Raw genomic sequence first — 6,507 nt, forward strand, 5'->3', positions numbered from 1 at the left:
GTATATTAACCTGCTTGGCTTTTCTGTTTGGAATTGGTCTGGTAATGATAAACTTTCAAGAAGATGGTTAAGCTTACTAGTTAGGCTTGAGCTAACAAGTTATCCGCCATTTCACTGAGCAGAGCATTAAGCATTAAGAAATTATATACAAAATGGACATTAAATTGCCTGTCCATTGATTATCAAAGGGATGGGACTTAGTCTTAACTTTTCCTTTATTAAACTTTATAGTTAGAGGCTTAAAACTTTGTAACTAGACTTGTTTCCAAGTTCTAGCAGTGCGTAGTACTAGCAGACGACGGGAGTACTTATATTAAATTCCAGCGGTAAACTGGTTAACAATATAATTCCTATAAACTATTCTTTTACAGGTATAAACATTGAAGCTTTAATAAAATTATTAATACAATGCCTTCTTTCTTACTCTTAAAGACTACTTTTTGATATTTAAAGTATAACGTTACAACGACAAAAATATTTCCTACTGCGGTCACATGATCAGTAAAATGGCTCTTCACAGGGAAACGAGAAACATGGTTTTGACCGATAGTAAAATCTTAAATATTTCCTTACTTAGACACTTTCAGGACTTATAATGGGTTGAAATATAATTTCAGGTATATGAATATTTATGCCAGACACCTTACGATCTTTAAAAAATATGTTATCAAGTGAAACGAGTTTGGTAAACAAGTGGAAGGGGGCACTTGCAAAACAAAATGGATAAAGTTAAAAGATGCAAATGTTACAATATGTGCAGTTCAAATTAATGTTCATAAAGTCAATAATATTTTATGTTGCAGGTTATCACCAAATAAAGTTTATATCCATATATAGTTGATTTCTTTCTTCTGTTGACATGGTAAATTCCAGGTTAAATGTTATTTGTTCCAGTTATTACATAATTGGAAATTGCAAATTACATCGGTAGCAACTTAAGGGGGGGGGGGTGGTAGGACCTTTATCGGGACTCGGGTGTTTTTAAGCTCGGGATTTCGGGATTGATCCTTTCGGGATCCGGGAATTCTTTTTTCGAATTTCGGGATGTCGGGATTTAAATTTTTTTAAATTCGGGACCTCGGGATTCCATGTTTTTAAGCCCGGGATTTCGGGATCAGGACCCCTCCTACCCCCCTCACTAATATGCGTGTACCATATATACTGTTAAAAAAAGAAACCCATAGCTCGGATGAGTTTTTCAAAATGCAAAATATATAATTTTACAAGGTAAAATGAAACGTTCAATTGCATCACCGAATTTATTACAGGTAAGTTTTTAACTTAAAATGCCCGTTCTTTTGATTTGGCTCTCTGCCACATGAATTTGCGACTCGCTAAAGTGCATATGACCTTTTTCGCCGCGAAATTTTGCTAACGTTTTTCACGAGAATTTTATGGTCAACTCAACTGTTACACTTTTGCGCATTTAAGAAGCAAGTTTGAAGATTTAATTCATCACAACGTTAAAACGCTGCCATGCCAAGTTTGGACCCTGCTATTTGAAATATCGTCATCGGCCGTCTCCAGGCCGGAGTGTCCCAAAGTGAAGTAGCAAGAACTGAAAATGTTAATCAGAGCACAATTTCGCGACTTTGGAACAGATGCCAGCAGACTGGCTGTACTAAGGACCGCCCGAGGAGTGGACGACCTCGCCTAACGACTCCCGAACAAGATCGCTACATCCGGGTATTTCATGTACTGAATCGAACCGTTGCCACAAAAGCCACTGCAGTTGGGATACCAGGATTGAGAAGAATCAGCTCACAAACAAGTCCGCAATCGACTGCGACATTATGGCATTAGACCCTGGAGGCCGTATTTTGGACCCGTTTTGAGGCCGTTACACAGACGGAATAGAGTTCGATGGTGCAACAGATTGAGGGGCAGGACATTCCGCAACTGGCGCAGAATCTGGTTCAGTGACGAGTCCCGTTTTATGCTTCAGAAACGTGATGGAAGAACTCCGTGTCTACCGCCACATGAATTAACGTTTTGCTTCCTCATTTTTCCAAGAAGTGGACAGCTTCGATGAGTGGCTACCTCTAATGACCGTAAAACGGAATTGGTACATGTTCCGGGTAATTTAACGGCTCAAAGGTACAGAGACGAATTTCTCAAACCTCACCTTATGCATGTTATTGACCGACAGAGGGATTTATTCCAGCAGGACAATGCTAGGCCTCACACCGCGCGTTTAACAATGGACTACCTTGAGCAGAATTACATCAATGTGCTACCTTGGCCTTCCAAATCACCGGACTTGAATCCTATCGAGCATCTATGGGACCCACTGGATAAACGTGTGCGCCAGCGTCAACCCACGCCTCAGACCCTTGATCAGCTCCGACAAATGTTGCCACAGGAATGGCGAGCAATTCCACGCAACAACATTAAAACATTGATAGCATCTATATGCCGAGGAGATGCGTAATAGTCTTAGCAGCGAATGGTGGTCTTACACGGTACTCACTTTAATGGCACCGGAAGTAACTCTAATTGTGATAAATTGACTTTTATTCATCAACCTCGAAGGAATTGACTGTCCTCTTCTCAATCAAACACGTTTTGAGTGAATATCGTTAATAGTAATTGTAAAATTTCCATTCAAAATTTATTTATTAAAATTCTTAAAAATCCATTATGCGTTTCTTTATTTTTTGCAGAGTATATAAGTGAAAACGCACCTGAAGCAAACGTTACAGCCGTAAGAGGTCAAATGAATTGCATATGCAATTCCCTCAGAATACTTATTTTATTTGACTTCCGATATTTTGACTATGAGCGTTTCTGATGAAATTAAATCCAGAAAGTGATTTGTTAGCAATTAATTAGTAATAATAACTTGTATATATCTATATATTGCCCATATTATGCGTTACTGTTACTAAATCGTACCTTTATATTTAGGATATAGGTTATGTTTAATCAACATTTGAATACCTTTTTTCTTTTCCGGTAGATGAAGATTATTCCAGTGCGAACCAACAGCTCTCGATCATCATCAATTTCTTCATCAACTTTAGATAAATCTTTATCATAACATTACATGTCAGTAAAATAAAATGAACACTAAGTTAGTACCTAAAGGGCTTCCCATTACCTGATGATTTGCTTTACCAATAGTCTCGACTATCATCATATTAATGATGGAACTTTATATATTGTATTATAGGATGTTTTTTTCAGAAGATTAGGCTGTAAAAAACTTTCTTTCGATTGGCATTGAATTCCTCATCCTATATCTATAGATTTGGAATCATTGAAACAAAAATGTAAGTGAAATTCTACCAAAAAGTTTATCTAATTATATCTAATTCTCGATTAAAAATCTGTGGGACCCTTGTTTAATTTCAAGAATCTGACACATGTTCCTGCCTGACTACAAATCTTCCGATAACGAAAACACATTCGGGAAGGATCAACTCCTGAAATAAAAGAATTAAAAGGAATAATTCAAATATGACTAGCCACATTTTCATACTGGTCCAATTATGGACCATTACTTCATTCAAATTTAAAGTTATAAAACCTTCATATCTACAGATAGTGTGTAATCATTCTAGTATCATGACAATATAAGGTTCGACCCCATAAATGAAAAAAATAACCAGTCACAAAAATGGTATGGACCAACAGAGGCACTGCTACGTATTAGAATTTCCTTTCAAGATGTGAGTATCAAACGCCACTTTTAGCCGTATTGTCTGTATTACAGAAGTATCAAACGCCACTTTTAGCCGTATTATCGGTATTACAGAAGTATCAAACACCACTTTTAGCCGTATTATCTGTATTACAGAAGTATCAAACGCCACTTTTAGCCGTATTATCGGTATTACAGAAGTATCAAACGCCACTTTTAGTCGTATTATCGGTATTACAGAAGTATCAAACACCACTTTTAGCCGTATTATAGGTATTACAGAAGTATCAAACGCCACTTTTAGCCGTATTATCGGTATTACAGAAGACAAAAACAGATCTACATGGAAAACAATACCTTAAAAAGTGATAAAAACCTGTGAAAACATGCTCAAAGAAAACTATCTGTTGAGGGCAAATTCACATGAATATGAAGATGTGAAGTAAATGTTAGAGACAACAACATAACAAAAACAACGAAAATACATCGAAAGACCACAATAAGATCTTTGATAGTACATAAAATAAGTTTCATCATTACCTATGTCATTAGGCCTTTCATCGTCCGACTTCAGATTATGAGTGAATGATTTCAATAGAGATTTAGATTTTCGTGTAGCGCTGAACTTAAGTTTTAAAACAACTACTAATAAATAGAACCCAAACGTGACTTTCACTTATTAACATGGGCATTTTCTTTCTCTCAGAAAATGGAAAGTACCGTGGAAGTCAATGACAGGAACTGAGATTGGAATACCTGCAGACAGTTTTAACAACAGACATGAAACTATTCAACTTCTTTTCTTCCAGCAGCTAAAACAACAAAAGTATTTCCTTGTTTTAACTCTTTATGTTTAACAAATACGATACCATTATAGAGGCATAACAGCAGCCTTTCATTTCGTGACCACCAACTGTCATTTTTGCCTATAGTATGGCATTGTGTCCTTTATTTAATTCTTTACTCTATTGTACGGACATAAAGCACCCAATGATTTCTATCGTATTATTTGCTGCATATTACCGTTAATTCTTTTCCGGCAGTAACACAATGAAGAAAACAATATGTTATTAATTGAAGCCCTATCAATCGCTATATCTCATTCTCCATTGAAATTAATATGTATTGGACAGAGGCAGCCTTTTGTTCAACAATTCATAATAAAAGATGTTTCTGTATTGTGCTATTGTATTGAAACACAATGGTACTATGATTATCGGGATGTTTTACAAAACCAGAACAATGGCTACTTTGATTACACTGCTATAGACATAATTCAAATTTGATTGGTCGATATAGATGTAAAAGAAATGTACATGCCTCATTTGATTCTATTGTTTAATAACTTCAATTTTATTGTTACTTGTTTTGTGTTGGGATTATTTTATTGTTAGCAATTGATGTAAAATCAGATATTTTTTTGAAACTGTACCGAGGTTTTGTAGGTGCAGATAAATTGAATATTGAAAAAAATACAGTTTAAAACTGCCAGATAATTGTATATTTATATTTTTTAATCTATTGGCATTTTACTTGTAACATATTGCGTCCTTTTGACGACATGAAGCTGTTTTTTTTCAATATTTGTATCTTTTCATAGAATTTCGATCTATACTTTGAACTATGTATCATGCCATTTTTAATCTTTTGCATTGTTGTATTATGTTCTCTGCTGATCAGATGATTTCACTTCTAAAATTTTAGCTGTTCACTTTGTAGAATAAATGTAAAAGTTGACTGGTCTTAGAACATCAGGACTTTCAATTACATGCCTTTGGTAAAGTCCTCCTGTTGTCAGCTTCCCATTCACACGTGGAAGTATAACATCTGTATTAGCTTTAATGGCGTTTGTCATATCAGTTTACATAATATTTCCTGATGCTGGTTCCTAAAATAAGGATTTCATTTTTCAGGTTATTATAAAAAGACTACTCCAGCAAGGTTATGAGGAAGAACGACCGGAAACTTTACAAGATTTTCGGTCGTTATCATCATAACAGAAAAAAAGTAAAATAACAAAAATAACGATCTCCAAGGAAAATTCAAAACGGAAAGTCCCTTATCAAATGACAAAATCAAAAGCTCAAACACATCAAACGAATGGAAAACAACTGTGATATTCCTGACTTGGTACAGGCATTTGCTTATGTAGAAAATGGTGGATTAAACCTGTTTTTATAGCTAGCTAAACCTCTCACTTGTATGATAGTCATATAGAATTCCATTATATTGACAAAAATGTGTGAGCAAAACAATAAGTGTTTCGGTTTCTCAACTTATTCGATATGACAACGTAAAGACCAATTACAATGTCAGAATGACATAAGTTGTCCCTGGCTTTGACCGTAACTACTGGATAAAACTTTATAATCTTGTGACCAGTGATGAATGGATGCATACCAGAAACTGTTTACCTTGTCGATGTAACTTGTCTTACACCATTTGGATTTCGAGCTACTCCAATTGTTTTCACTCTGATGTCTATCTGTAACTGGACTTGTGAAAAGAGAGAGAAGATACCGAAGTGGGTGGGGGTCAGATAAAAACTTACAACACCATGACCCAAAACAAACGACGAAAAGGCAAACAACGATAACAAGACATTGCGCAGATAGCAAAATAAAGATTGAATAACATGAACATCTCCAAAAACAGGAGTGAACTCTGGGAGGGTAAGCGTTTCCTACTCAACTACTTATCCCCGTCGTGTTACTAATTGCAATTAAAAAATCGATGATGAGCCATATACGGTAATGTCACAATCGTAAAAAGATGACAAGAATGTAGTTATCACAAGTTGAATAATACATGTGGTCCTCTTTGACAAAGATATTCTATAAAAAAAAACATTATGGCGTTCGTAT

The 6,507-nt window shown here is 35.5% G+C and overlaps 1 long non-coding RNA gene across 1 annotated transcript; it reads left to right on the top strand.

Annotated features, from left to right (window-relative positions):
- Positions 1–462: 462 nt before the first annotated feature.
- On the top strand, positions 463–5,377 carry LOC127738429 (uncharacterized). Its single transcript, XR_008000041.1, has 2 exons — positions 463–617; positions 4,350–5,377. It is a non-coding gene; the product is annotated as an uncharacterized LOC127738429 (long non-coding RNA).
- The last annotated feature ends 1,130 nt before the right edge of the window (positions 5,378–6,507 follow it).

Source organism: Mytilus californianus, unplaced genomic scaffold (genome assembly GCF_021869535.1).
Source record: "Mytilus californianus isolate M0D057914Y unplaced genomic scaffold, xbMytCali1.0.p SCAF_4, whole genome shotgun sequence".
Lineage (NCBI taxonomy): Eukaryota > Metazoa > Mollusca > Bivalvia > Mytilida > Mytilidae > Mytilus > Mytilus californianus.